General features: G+C 43.2%; 1 protein-coding gene across 1 annotated transcript in view; it reads right to left on the bottom strand.

Moving 5' to 3' along the window:
* Nucleotides 1–2113: 2113 nt before the first annotated feature.
* Nucleotides 2114–15661, bottom strand: part of mapk8ip1b (mitogen-activated protein kinase 8 interacting protein 1b) — a 57807-nt gene continuing 44259 nt past the window's right edge. Inside the window, exons 14-16 of the transcript XR_015100517.1 lie at nucleotides 10620–10744; nucleotides 9847–9933; nucleotides 2114–3741 (exon numbers count right to left, since the gene is read on the bottom strand). The gene's annotated coding sequence lies outside the window, so the exon portion shown is untranslated. The remainder of the gene's footprint in view (nucleotides 3742–9846; nucleotides 9934–10619; nucleotides 10745–15661) is intronic.

Raw genomic sequence — 15661 nt, 5'->3', positions numbered from 1 at the left:
CTGTAAACGTTAACAAATATTTGTTTGAGGGTTACATTCAAGCAAAACAAATGTGGCAAAGAGATTACTTCATACCCACGTGTGTGTCTAATGCTATTCTGACCGTCACAGGAGGAATTATTCAAACAAACCAGTCTTGTGTACTCTCTCTCTCCGCTTATCCTGAACAGGGTCGCGGGGGAGTTGCTGGAGCCTATCCCAGATTACTTTAGGTGGAAGGCAAACTACACCCTCGACTGGTCGCCAGTCAGTCGCAGGGCAAACGACCATTATTCACACCCACATCGTCATTGAATAACAACCGATCCTAACCTGCCCGCTCACAAGTCAGGCGTGTGTACCACTACACCATCAGCGACCTACCATATACTGTATATATACAGTATATATCCATCCATCCATTTTCCGAACCGCTTGATCCTCACTAGGGTCGCGGGGGGTGCTGGAGCCTATCCCAGCCGTCTTCGGCCAGTAGGCGGGGGACACCCTGAATCAGTTGCCAGCCAATCGCAGGGCACACAGAGACGAACAACCATCCACGCCCACACTCACACCTAGGGACAATTTAGAGCGTCCAATCAGCCTGCCATGCATGTTTTTGGAATGTGGGAGGAAACCGGAGCACCCGGAGAAAACCCAGGCAGGCCCGGGGAGAACATGCAAACTCCACACAGGGAGGCCGGAGCTGGAATCGAACCCGGTACCTCTGCACTGTGAAGCCGACGTGCTAACCACTGGACTACCGGGCCGCTACAGTGTGTGTGTGTGTGTGTGTGTGTGTGTGTGTGTGTGTGTGTGTGTATATATATGTATGTATGTATATATATATATGTATATATAGGGCGGCCCGGTAGCCCAGTGGTTAGCACGTCGGCTTCGCAGTGCAGAGGTACCGGGTTCGATTCCAGCTCCGGCCTCCCTGTGTGGAGTTTGCATGTTCTCCCCGGGCCTGCATGGGTTTTCTCCGGGTGCTCCGGTTTCCTCCCACATTCCAAACACATGCATGTCAGGCTGATTGGACGCTCTAAATTGTCCCTAGGTGTGAGTGTGGGCGTGGATGGTTGTTCGTCTCTGTGTGCCCTGCGATTGGCTGGCAACTGATTCAGGGTGTCCCCCGCCTACTGCCCGGAGATGGCTGGGATAGGCTCCAGCACCCCCCGCGACCCTAGTGAGGATCAAGCGGTTCGGAAAATGGATGGATATATATATATATATATATATATATATATATATATATACTGTAGCGGCCCGGTAGTCCAGTGGTTAGCACGTCGGCTTCACAGTGCAGAGGTATATATGTATACATACATATATAATAGTTAACATGATGTAATTGTGATACGGGTTCCAGTGCTCATCACACACAAAAAATGGATAGGTTTTGTATTAAAAAATAAATGTCTATCAAATGTCTGCTCTTTTGATCCATTTGCTGTCTTTTGTGTGTGTGTGTGTGAAATTAGATTTTTGGACTGCCTCTTTTTTGAGACAGCTGCACTTTCCCTGTACAATTGCTGAAATGTGACAGTATATATACAAAAAAAAAAGTCCTCCCAAAGCCGATCTTTGTCACACATTGTATATGCGGGTAGAAATGTGTACACAGAATTCTTATTTTCTTTTACAAAAGCTTCGTAGTATTCTCTGCGGCTTGTAAATGTTTTTTGTATTCTGACTTGTGCACGCATGTGTGTGTGCGTGTGCGTGTGCGTGTGTGTGTGCTTGGATTTTCTTTTAACCTTCAAAATAACAGATTGTGATGTTTGCAAGTTTCTATGGAATCTTTTTTTTTTTTGCCAAGTAATATGGGTCTAAGTTAGGGCCTGCAGCTGTGTCAATAGACAACCAAGCAAACCCAAAGCACCCTCAAAATCCTGCAAACTCCCTATTATGTTGGCCATCTGGCTATAAGGGCGTCTTATACTTTTTTCTTTAAAAAAAAAAACACCTGTGTCTGTGTGTGCGCGCGCACGTGTGTGTGTGTGTGTACCTGTTGAGTGACAAACAGCACCTGTTTGTCAAAAGAACGCTGGATTCTTGGATCATTCATATATCGGAGTCAGTAAGCTTGCGTTAGATGGAAAAACAAATTCAAAGGGACAAAATGTCATCCTACTATTTAGATTTTCTTTACATCAGCTGAACTTTGAATCAGTCAACGGGAAAACTGTTAACCATTTAATAGAGAAGAGTCAGAATACACACAAAATACAATGAGTCCTTTACGTGGGCCGGAATTGCAGTGGGACGGGTACTGGCGCTTCACAATTTTAGCCTTGAGCATACATGAGCCACCGGTACCCTCTCTTGTTCTACTTTTCTCTTACTCATAAGACATTCTTATAAGGTAACACACTGCCAACGCATATTTAATTTCAAAATAAAAGCATTCCAAATAATACACCAATACAACAGCCTTAGTAGGCTTTCATTTTGAACTTGGCCCATGTGCAGGTGTTTAGTGAATAAAGCGCTGTTTCCCAACTATCTAATCACGTTTTACTGACTGTTATGCATTGTAAAGGCGTTCCAGAGGTCTCAAGAAAAATGTCTCAATCTTTGGTCTCTGACCTTTAAGTTCATATCCGATGCTCCGTCTTCGGTTTCGCTGCGCCGCTCCCAGCATGTTATGAGTCAGGACACGCAGAGCGCACCGTCTCCTTCGCCATTCCAAAATTAGCAACAGAGCGTTGCGAAACCTGCGGTGAACACCCTGCTCTTGACGCTCACAATCATTTTGCAGCCCTAATAACAGCACAACTATGCAGAGCAGGAATGCAGCACAATCAAATCATTTTCCTCCATCTCCACATCTGTGCTCCGCATGCCTCCCCGATCTTTTCAGTCCAACGGGGGCACAGATCGTCACACATATCAATGTTTACAGTCGACAGTAAAAAGTACTGTGTGAATACGATTCGCACTAAACGATAAGAAAATCAAGTCCGCTTTTGGTCCCGACTGAACAAGCAAACGAAAGGGGTTTTAATCGTGAAAATAAATACTATATATTGAATGTTTTCCAGGGCGGCCCGGTAGTCCAGTGGTTAGCACGTCGACTTCACAGTGCAGAGGTACCGGGTTCGATTCCAGCTCCGGCCGCCCTGTGTGGAGTTTGCATGTTCGCCTGTGTGGGTTTTCTCCGGGTACTGCGGTTTCCTCCCACATTCCAAAGACATGCGTGGCAGGCTGATTGGACACTCCAAATTGTCCCTAGGTGTGAGTGTGAGCGCGGATGGTTGTTCGTCTCTGTGTGCCCTGCGATTGGCTGGCAACCGGTTCAGGGTGTCCCCCGCCTACTGCCCGAAGACGGCTGGGATAGGCTCCAGCACCCCCCGCGACCCTTGTGAGGATCAAGCGGTTCGGAAAACGAATGAATGAATGAATGAATGTTTTCCGCTATGCAGATCCACCGATCACGATTTTCCATTGAGATTTAATTTAGTTTATTAACTGAATCATGATGGGAGTGTGGTAGAGCATGTGGTAGCATAGCTGCCTTACCACAGGAGGTTTAGGTTTGGGATGTGAACCCTATCTCAGTTTCAGCTTTGGTTGGCTCTTGCTCTAAGTGTGCTTGTGTGGCTTTTATCAAGGTAGCTCGGTTTCCTCCTGCAGCTGCTAGCTTGATTCAGGAATCTAAATTGTCCCGAGTTTTGAATGTTTGTCCATCTCATCACATCAGTCCGGTGGTGTGATCTGTCCAAGTCAGCAGGGATGGACTGCAGCTTTTCGGTGAGCCTGCACATCATACCAAGTGACATAGAAAAGGGGTCAATATAATTCTTTTGAATGCGTAAATTCTTGGATTTCATTTGCCATCAATGGATGTGTGGGTTTTGTAGGATGATTCTGAGATATTGTAAGTACAGATTTGTATAAAATTAATATTTAAACATTGTTGTGTTTTTGAGCCATGCAAATTACTCCGAAGAGAAACAGGATAGCCTTCACACTCCTCACCCACTGCTCTTCTACAAAAGTACTAAAATCCATAATTCATATTCTCTGTGAAACAAAGGATTGTCTCGCGTGAACAATAAGGGAGTGTTTTGATTAAATCAAGGAACAGTTATTGCCAACTATTGCAAAATCAAAATTGAATCATATGTTGTCACGGAGACATTTAAACAAATTCCATATTGCCGACAGTACACCGAATAGTACAACGGGATGCTCTCAATTCTGGAAAAACGTCATCTCCAACTCCGATCGTTAACATCAGACTGAAGTGTTTGGTTTCATATGACTGCCTTGGACAGAAGATTTCTGACCAAACCATTCTGTGCGTCAAGAGCAGAGGGATCTGGCGCCATCAGCTCTCAAAACATGCCATTCTTGAAACCACAACATCAGAATGACACATCATCTGGGGTTTTCAATTTAAACTGCTGTCATATAAAAGCATGTAAAAAGTTAAAGCTGGGGTAGGCAACTTGCAGCCTGCGGGCACTAAGTGGGTCTAGGCCGCGCTCAAAGTGGCACCTTGGTTAATTTTTACGAAAAGATCCCAACTTTAAAAAAAATAAATTAATTAATTAACAAACAACCAAAGTTCTTCAAAAAGACACTGAGAAATATTCATTATACGTTTTCCACAAATAACAGGAGGAATTGGGAGGAAAATCCTGCAATACAGATTTTTTTTTTTTAAACTGTGGAAAAAATGTACCAAAAATAATTGGGAATCTGTGTGGGCCAAATCGAGTATGCAGGGGTTGAGTGTAGTTTTAAATTGTAATATCACCATGCTCCACTAGATGGCAAACATGACTTATTTGCACTGACTAAAATTGCCCTGTACTACAATGTGAGAAGGCCTAATATTTTTGGGCAGATTTGAAATGAAATGCAGGAGCAACATACTGTTGTACTTTTAATGAGGGAAACCTTTGCAATGGAATGTTGTTGTTTGTTTGTTTTTTACAATATTTGCTTATTTTATTGTTTGCTTCAATCACATTGTTTTTGAATAGTCAATATTTTTATATATGCATTGATTTGATGAAAAATGACAATAAGGGAACGTATGATGATTCAGATGACTCCGATGTATTAACAGGGTGAGTGAAGTTCGGGTTAGTGTGATTGTACCAGAAGAGAGAAAAGGTAGCAGACCCTTTTGAAGCTCATTGCTGAAATGTTTAGCGGCTCTGTGGTCTGTAAATCCCTCGGGTCTCATTCAGGGTTATTACCCCTCCTCGCTCCCCCTGTCCCGTTCACTACTTAACCACTACTCCCACACTTATACTGTCCGCTCTGATAGATTGGAGGAAATGAACGTCTGCAAATTGGCTCTCAGTGGTGAGGTGAGACCATACACGCAAGATCTACTTTCAAACCAAAGTCTGGTGGTCTCCAACCAATCTCCTCTCTCTTTGTTTTCTGTTTTGAATTATCATAAGAAAGATTCCCCCCACCCATATAAAGATAAGTGCAGGCTCCATTTGTGTTTAGCTTGGGCAATGTCTTGGTGTCTAATAGTGTTTAATAATAACGGAGTGCTACGTGAAAGGCTGCAGTGTAATTTACGTCTTGAGCAAGCGTAGCATAAAATTGTTTGCATCAGATGTGTACATTGTTCTTTAATTAGGTTTAGAAACGGTGGAGTGTTTTAATGCACTCTGAAGTGTGTATAGTTTGATGTGTAAATGATACACTTGCGCTTTAAGGTGAGGCCTGTGCATTCAGCCAATCATAATAAGTGTTGGAAACATTTTCAGGCATGTGTTCACTCATCTTTGATGAATTCATAATTTTAATTTGCAGGAGACTCATTAAAGTCTGCTTCTGCATTCACATAATGACATAAATTGTAGATGCCATGAAAAGATATAGAAAAACATGTTTGGAATTGAAAAAGTGCTGCTTTTTTTTTCTCCAAACATTGTGTCCATTATTTCCCATGATTTTCATCCACATATATAGTACTTCTGTGTATACTTTTATGGGACTGTTTTGACCGCTCTGTGGAACAACACGTAACATTTTTTTCTTAGCCAATATCCCTCTAAACAGTATTACATTACATTGACTTTCTTATATAATTTGACAGTAGCCAAGATTTGGTTTGATGTTGGCAGAGCATGACTCAGAAAAAGCTTGGTTTGGCTTTGCAAACTGAACGCTGTTATTTTATGAAGCAAGCAATTGTGTTCATCCTATAAAGAAACCGGTGTTGCCTGATGGAGATAGCAAGCCTTTTGGTTTCATTCTCAGTCATTAAAATAGCTGTTTTCCACCTTTTAACAACATTAATACATGATAGCCAACTAGCTCGCTAGCTAGATAGCGCGCTAGCTAGCTAGCTCACTAGATAGATAGATAGATAGATAGATAGATAGATAGATAGATAGATAGATAGATAGATAGATAGATAGATAGATAGATAGATAGATAGATAGATAGATAGATAGACGTGATTTGGATGCAATGACGTCCACCGCAAAACATTATTTTATGAGCAAAGACAAGTTTAGAACTTGGAACTGCTAATTTTGGTGTTTAAATAGTAAAGCTCTGGGTGACTTGTGATGGGATAGTGAAATATAATTGACCAGGAGACCCTGCCAGAGGCATGAAGCTCAAGTTAACTTGGCTTCAAGGATCATTGGGACACACAAACCCCTCCAGTACAATGGAGGTGAATGGGAGGGGGGGGGGGGGGGGTAGAAAAGCGGAATGCAAAAAAAACGGAATCATCCGTCTTATAAAAGGACATAATATATATCAATATTACAGCAATTTAGATAAGAAACTGCAAAGTGTTTATATGCACAACCAAAAACAGAATCGGGGTAAACAGATGAAACAATGATGCTGTCGTATTAAAGGGAAAGTTCTGCCGGATCAGTTCCATGCTACAAACGCATTCCTAGTGCAGCGGCGTGCATGTGGGCGGTGTCAGCATGTCACAGACCGGGCACTCAATAGGTAGATTATGGAATTTTTTTTAAAAACACTGGTAAACCTGCCTCGAACATGCCCCAAGCAAGAGTTGTCTTTGGGAAAAGTTCCAAATTCCCGAAAAATACAGTATATTCACATCATTTGTCGATCAATGTCTATGTATTTCGCATAGGTTTAGATACGGTTTACTGTTTCTCATGATATCTGCCATTAAGGTTAAGAACTAAGAGTGGATTTAAGTGTAGAACACATCTCAATGAATACTTTAGCCCGGCGGTGACAGATTATTAGAGGTGTAAAACAACAAGAAACCAAACTACAAAGTAGGTCGTCAGAGAGGTGTGGGACACAAAATGATGATGGAAGTGGAAAATTTACAAAGTCCCTTCCACCTCCATACAGTTTTCGTCATTGCTGTTAGTGTTGTGATGGATGCTGACTCCTGTCTTTGATGCCCTTGTCATTTGAAAGAGACTGAAGGTGTGAATGCACCGGTCCTTTGGTACAAGTCATAAATTTCAACTCTCTTGCACAAAAGCACACACACATCAGTCAGTGGTTTTTGCTGAATATCCCCTTCGTCGTAATATTTAAATGAGAGTCTTCTCATTACATTTTTACATCTCTGGAAAGTTGGCGGGATGAAGCCGTCTTTTGAATCCATGATTCTATAGTCCGAGTGCCTCTACTGAGGTTACATTTACCGTACGTCGGTTTGAGCCAGTAACAAAAATGTGAGCAAATATCATCCGCACTGTTCATTTTCCTATTAAATTAAGTCTAAACAAACCGCAAATGATTCTAACAGACCACACAGAAAGAATTTGCAGTATTAAAAGCAATCCGGTATCATGTATTCCACAATGAAGTTTATTATTTCCAGTTGGACCGAGAGGTTGGAGATTGTGCGGGTAATTCTTCAAACCACATTGCTCGCATATAATTTCTAAACGTGTTTTTAAATAATTTTACTCAACCCTGATGCTTACATTTGCAGATTTGTGGGGTTTACTTTGTAGCTAATGTGAACTGTTTCGATTTGCGTATGTTTCCAGAAGGTCATTTCATGGCTGCTCGTGGTAAGCAATCGCCGCTAATAGAGTGTGTGTCTGACAGAGGTTTGAATAAAGGACACAAAGTCTGTGGGGAGAAACAGGCAGGGTGACAAGGAGAGAGAGTGGCCAGCCAAGGTGATGAAATTAGGGATGGCCGGCGGCTAAGATTGGCTTGACATAGACAGCATTTGCTGTGAATGTTTGATGGAGGCTGAAACATCCCTTGCCTCCTCCTTTGGCTGCCTGCCTGTAAGCTCATCCTGAGCCCACATGCTGAGAAACTATTTCCAGGTGTGAAATGGATCCACTGTGGCACTGCTTCGAGGATTTGGAAAGGCGGAAAATGGAAACTTAACGTTGATGAAGGCTGCAGCTAAAGCAGAATCTACCTTTGCCGGGCCTCTGTGGCTCCCAGAGTCATTACGAGCTACACTGGAAGAGAATATCCTGCGATACACCACAAACCCTAATATCATTCAATCGCAACACAGATTAACAGGTCCATGTCAATCATATGAACCTTAATTGCAACGGTGATATGAAGCCCTGAGGAAACTCATTAGGCACACCCCCACAACCCCTAGCTGTAGCCTCAGCTGGAGAGACATTTCTTTATTATTACTCATATTTAAGTAATATTATACCGAGACCGGTGGCCCGGTGATCCAGTGGCGAGCGCGTCAACCTCACAGTGCAGAGGTACCGCGTTCAATTCCAGCTCCGGCCTCCCTGTGTGGAATTTGCATGTTCGCCTGCGTGGGTTTTCTCCGGGTACTCCGGTTTCCTCCCACATTCCAAAGACATGCGTGGCAGGCTGATTGGACACTCCAAATTGTCCCTAGGTGTGAGTGTGAGCGCGGATGGTTGTTTGTCTCTGTGTGCCCTGCGATTGGCTGGCAACCGGTTCAGGGTGTCGCCCGCCTACTGCCCGAAGACGGCTGGGATTGGCTCCAGCAACCCCCCCACCCCCCCGCGACCCTTGTGAGGATAAAGCGGTACAGAAAATGGATGGATGGATTATATCGATACCAGGGTTTGGATCTTCCATTGTAGTATTTCCTTTTGACTTTTCATCCATCCAGTTTCTCATCCGCTTATCCTCACAAGGGTCATGCTGGAGCCTATCCTAGCTGTCATCGGGGGCCATAGGTGGGGGACACCCTGAATTGGTTGCCAGCCAATCACAGGCCACACACAGACGAACAACCATCCGCGCTCACAATCACACCGAGGGAATATTGACACATCAGTCTTGCTTGTACATTTGGTGTTTTGCATCATTTCCTTGATATAATTTATGCAACATTCAAGTTCATGTAGCAGACCAAACACGCAAGTTTCAATTTCATCTATCGCCACACATAATGTTCACAGACACATTTAAGTACCGGAAAAAACACTCTACTTCTTACCCACTCATTCAGGAAACCTGTTTGGGATTTGGGAATATTTGTGGACAGTATCTTTGTTAGCGCCGTTTCTTCACTCCTGCGATGGTGGTCAAGTTTGCTGGCTCCCTTTGATCTGTCACATCGGTGAGGAATTCGGCAAAAACCAGTCACATTTCCCGACGTGCTTTGATGGAGTGAGTGAACTTGGAGGCGTGGCATGAAGAACACACCAGAAGACAAAAGCGGCCATGTCTGTTGTTGTGGATTTCAAGTCTGATGAGGCCTGGACGCGAGTGCCAGCAAGAGAGAAAACTTTTGAAGTCCCGTCACTTCCACAGGCACGGCCCGTGAGCCAAAGTCAATGTTATCCTTCCTAGCTCAGTCTCAGGTAAAGTAAGTAAAAAATGCCCACTGAAAGGATGCATGGATGGAAAGTGACAGCGACGGAAGTTGTTCAAATTCAAAAGAGTAAACGGACCGGATTTTCTCACCTCATCACCGGTGTCACCTTGTTCCGCCTGCCACCTCCATCGGTCATTTTGCCTTTCACTGCACGGCCGTTGTTGGTTGCGCGTTGGCTACTCACAACATTTACCATGGCGTGGAAACCAAAATAAACACACAAATGTAATAATGGCTTTGTTTGCTGAAGAATCAGTTTCACTTCCAGTAAAATTAAGGTCGTTAATCATTTTTCCAAGATAATCACTCACTGGCCACACAATGATTTAATTATTAACTTATTTTGCTGCAGGAGCGGGCAAAATATTACAGGTAGAAGTGCCTTTGCTTTGTTTGCCTTTCGTAACTTAAGGAATTAATGTTAATTCATTCCTAAAATGTCATTAAACCAGATGGTGAGTCAGAGATACTGCAGACACGCCCCCCCCCGCCCCCCCAACTGCTGGAGGATACAAAGGCACCGCATGAACGAAACTGAATACATAATTATTTTAAAAAGTAATTTTCTCAAGTGCTTTCTCTGCGTATTGCATTGTGTCATCTGTTTGCGTCGTAAATCATAAATACAATTAACATTGAGTGTCTTGACACTGCTGGCACTTCTAACAAGGGTAGTTTGCAATGCAAGACTGTAATGGATTCAGTTTTGAAGGTTTGTGAGGCAGAGCAAAGTCCTGTCAATTCGACTGCTCTTCATTCAAACCAGCCATTTTTTTTTGTTATTCATCCAAACGGTACCTGCCTATAATTGCAACTGTGCTCTGCTGAACAAACACCGGAAATGAGATGCTATAAGACTCACGTTGAGAGCAGTGAGTCCAAATAGAGTGTCCAATTTCCATTGAGTATTTCAGGCCCATGCCAGCAGGAGATGATGCAATGCTGAGCCAGGAGATGAGATCGCAGGTGACAAACGGGACGAAGGAGCTGAAGAAACAGCAAGTGAAGAGGCATTGTTTAGCCCGAGAAAACAATCTAGGGCAGACTTCAATGCTGGAGGACGGCCACAATTTAGAATTGGTCTTAGTTGGGGGGAGTCACAAATAACACTGCACCTCCGAACTAGGTGCATAACATAAGCACCATTTTAAATATGGACAAAAGACAATATGTGCTCTTATTTTTCATTTTTCATAATACATTTCTCAGTGCATGTATAAAAGGTTAACAACATAAGGTTTGAAATAAAGAACAAAATAACCACATACTGTTTTTGTTTTCCAGTGTAAGGGGCTCCCTTACGTAACAAATTACCATTCAAAGACAGCACAAAACTGCTTAGCACCAAACCAACATAAAGTCATTTTGTTCATTTTTTTTTCATAAAAATCATCCATCCATCCATTTTCTGATCCGCTTTATCCTCACAAGGGTCACGGGGACGTGCTGGAGCCTATCCCAGCTGTCTTCGGGCAGTAGGCTGGGAACACCCTGAACCGGTTGCCAGCCAATCGCAGGGCACACAGAGACAAACAACCATCGGCGCTCACATTCACACCTAGGGACAATTTGGAGTGTCCAATCAGCCTGCCATGCATGTTTTTGGAATGTGGGAGGAACTCAAAATTAGATTTTTGAGGTACTGTGTTTGCCCTGCAAGCGGCATCATTCCTAATCCGCATAAAATTTATAAGGCCCATGTTGTAATACAGGCCAGTATAAAACCTGGCGTAAGCGCGACAACAACTAAGCGATGTCTGCCATCTAGTGGTGAATGGTGATATTACATCTCAAAACTATAGTTAACACCTGCATAATCACGGTCCGGCAACCGCTGATTCACCTATTCACCATTATCTGGATTTTAAAAAAAAAAGTCCATTTATATTCTGGGATATTTCCCCTCGTTCTGTCTGTTTCTCCTGAAAAACGCACAATGAATGTTAAACTTTTCAGTGGAACGTTACACCGCTACATTAAAAAATGAAAATGTTTTATAGTGGCAATCCTAGAAAATATACACAGGTCCACCAATCCTGGGGTGGATTATCAACACTTGAACATTTTTTAAAATAAATCATCTTCAGGGGCCTTGCATGGATTTATTTTTATGCAAAAGAACATCTTATCACTCATGTGCTTTTTTTCTCCTCCAAATGAGCTCATCACATTTCCACATCCGCAACCATTACAAAAGCTTTTTTTCTTCTTTTTTGCCCACAATCCATCTTGGCTCTATTTGTTTCCCCTGCCTCTTTTCTGGTAAACACAAAGTTGATCTTTCAGGGGTATTCTCTCGCTGCAAGCAGCAAAACACAAATGGATGTGTGTGCGGATGAGCGAACGAGAGAGCGAGAGCGACCACCACTTCCCCTCTTGGCTAATGGCAGGTTTTAAAAATGGAACCATGGATTTGAAGGAGTAGCCTGAAAACATTTGCCAGAATGACATCATGAAATCCAAAAACAACACGGAGCTAAAAATGGATTGGGGCCTTTCGAGCGCAACAAACTCCAGCAAAGATGATTGCCTCTCCTTGCATTGATTGAAGGCAAATGTGGAAATTAAGAGGACTGTGAAGAAGCGCTTTGGATGAGTATACGACTCGCAGCCGACGCATCAAGTGTAACATGTAAGCAAAGCGAAAAGCCAGCGTCAATGTAGTTGTGGGCAGGAATTTACGACATGCGTGCGGCTGGTGCTGATCTTCCCCAAAAAGCCTCACTGCTTCATGTCTTGCGTGTGTTGGAGGAAATATTCCTGTGATTTCCTCTGTCGAGCAGCCTCAAGTGTTTCTTGATTCAATAAAGCTTTCACTTGTTGACGTCCCCCCACTCGCTATGTTTGTTTGCAAGCTCGCAATCATGAACGCTCGCGTTTCATCCCCAACGCTGCAGCAGGAGATCATGTTGCTCTGCGGTGTGTTTCCACAGAGAGGAGCAGGGGATCAACCATATCATCGCCGTGTCTGAGCTAAGGTGAGAGACAGATGTCTGGCCTCTGATCATAACAGGTCACCGCTAACGTGATCAGAGAAGCAGCAGTGACACGCTGACACCGCACACAAGCACGCCGCTGCACAAGGAATGCATTTGTAGCATATGTAACTGATCCGGCAGAAGTTTCCCTTTAATGCAACAGCGTCACTGTTTGATCGGTTTACCTCGATTCTGTTTTCGGTAGTCCATATAAACACTTTTCTTCTAAAAGTTGTTGTAATATTTTTCGGAGTTATGTCATTTTGTAAGACAGATAATTCATGTTTTTGCATTGCGCTTTCCTAGCCCCCCCCATCACCTCCATTGTACTAGAGGGGTTTGTGTGTCCCAGTGATCCTCGGAGCCAAGTTAACTTGACCTGAATGCCTCCGGCAGGGTCTCCCTGGCCAATTATATTTCACTATCCCATCACAAATCACTCACAGCTTTACTATTTAAACACCATATTAGCTATTGTAGCTACTAAATTTGTCATCGCTAGGAAAATAATGTTTTGCGCTGGACGTCACTGTATCCAAATCTTTCTAGCTTGCTATCTATCTAGCTAGCTAGCTGGTTAAGATGGCTAGCTTGCTCGCTCGCTAGAGAGCTAAATAGCTAGGAAAAAAAAGCTAGCTATCAGCACAGTGGACAATTGGTTAACACGTCTGCAACATTTTTGAGGTTTGGGATTTGAAATTCAGAGACATGAAAAGTTACCATGACGACGAGAGGCATGGCTAGCCATGCTTGAACTGTCCAGACTGCATATGAATGGCGCTTGCGCAAAGCCAACACTGGCCAATAAATGTCCATTCTCTCTCCTGGACTACACCAGGCGAATTTACATTCATTCTGTTGACGGGTAAAATGGTACCAAATTTGCTGCATTGCAATCTACAAGTCTACAATCACGGTTTAAAAGTGTCTAACAGTGTCAATATAAAGGACATCATCATCATCATCATCTTTGGTCAGACATATTTTAGCGACTCTACTGCGTTCCATTTTGCAATTGGTGATATTGTTGTTGGTTTTAACTTTGGTTCAACTTTACAAAAAAAAGAAAAAGAAAGAAAAACGAATAGGTTAACACCTAAAAATAAAAAGGCTGGCTGTTTTTTTAGTCAGCCTCATATAATTTCTTCACAGGTGGTCTTTTTTTTTAAACTCCCCACTGCTATTTGCGAACTATAACAGTGTCTGAAACTTGAGAAAAGCTCCAGTGATCTGTTCAGTGTTTCAGGCAGCCACAGATTTGTATTTTTACTGTAATTCCATCAAGCTTCATTACAGCGTCAAGCCTGAACTCGAAAGTGGTGGAAGGGCTATCTGAGTACTGGAGAATGGCGAATGAAGAGCGTGATAAACTTGGTTGCACAGCACTCCAAGATAATTTGAGCTTGGAGACTAATTTGAGAGCCTCATATGATTTGGAATGGAAAAGTTTACAAGGCTCATTTTGACACTTCATTCCAAACCACAAAAGACTTGGAAACAACAAAGTCATTTTTATTTGATGTTTAGATGACAGATTTACAGATGAGCTCATGGATTCTTCCTCATAATTAAATTGTTCTGTCCAGTAATTCACATCAATATTCTCCTAAAAAATTATAATATACAGCATATGTGCTTGTAAAACGAGTGTAAATGTTTGTGGTCATTTTTTTTAGACTTCTTGTAATTCTAATATTGCTCTGAATTTTCTTCACCTTCGGTCCGAAACCAACCAAAACACATCTGCTGGCAATGACATCTTCCTCTCCATTGCGTACACATTTTAGCAAGTTCAATGGGAGACAAAGAAGGTCACCACTAAGTTTTGGGAAAGGAATATGATATTTTTACGTCAATCAAAGTATATCCAATTGGTCCGGTTTTATCTTGTCAGTCTTGACCCGCTTTCCATCATGAACGGTTTATAATTTTGACATGCCCGAATAATTTGCTGGCTCGAAGCAAAATAGAAAGCCTTTAGAGAGAAACATGACAGAATTATTTCCTCCTGCTGAAAGGGGTTTGGAACAGCGACAGGCCATACGGTCCACGTACGATCTGTCCAGCAGTCGTTTCAGAGCTGCTCCTAATCTGGAGGCCACATGAGTCCCTCTGCTTCATCCAAGTGTGCCTTTATTTCTTCTAACTGACTTTTCAATGCAATCATTATACTATGCTTACTCATCACTCGGCCTGTGCCGGTTCAAATTTGTTCTAGGATGTGTACTTTTTCATGTATAAATTCAAACAGACATTCAAAAAGATACAGTCGAACGACACGCACGGAGCAAGTATCAACTTAACTCATGCTTGCAGTGGCATCTAATAGAGAAATTATCCTTCATAATTAACCAGGGCGGCCCGGTAGTCCAGTGGTTAGCACGTCGGCTTCACAGTGCAGAGGCACCGGGTTCGATTCCAGCTCCGGCCTCCCTGTGTGGAGTTTGCATGTTCTCCCCGGGCCTGCGTGGGTTTTCTCCGGGTGCTCCGGTTTCCTCCCACATTCCAAAAACATGCATGTCAGGCTGATTGGACGCTCTAAATTCTCCCTAGGTGTGAGTGTGGGCGTGGATGGTTGTTCGTCTCTGTGTGCCCTGCGATTGGCTGGCAACTGATTCAGGGTGTCCCCCGCCTACTGCCCGGAGATGGCTGGGATAGGCTCCAGCACCCCCCGCGACCCTAGTGAGGATCAAGCGGTTCGGAAAATGGATGGAATGGATGGATAATTAACCAGTTCAAGGTGGACTCCACCTACTGGGATCGGCTCCAACACGCCCGCGACCTATGTGAGGGATAAGCGGCGCGGATAATGGATGCGTGGATGAATCGTTTTATAAGATTGTCAAAAGGGCAAACGCTGCTGCGTGTGGGTATTCAAAGAAATCACACTGGGATTTGCGGGGGGTGGGACATTATGGTTTGGTGC

The sequence above is a fragment of the Hippocampus guttulatus genome, chromosome 3 (genome assembly GCF_054856545.1).
Source record: "Hippocampus guttulatus isolate MCC_2025c chromosome 3, RoL_Hgut_1.0, whole genome shotgun sequence".
Lineage (NCBI taxonomy): Eukaryota > Metazoa > Chordata > Actinopteri > Syngnathiformes > Syngnathidae > Hippocampus > Hippocampus guttulatus.
The sequence above is the reverse complement of the archived record's forward strand: the minus strand, read 5'-3'. Positions and strand labels throughout refer to the sequence as shown.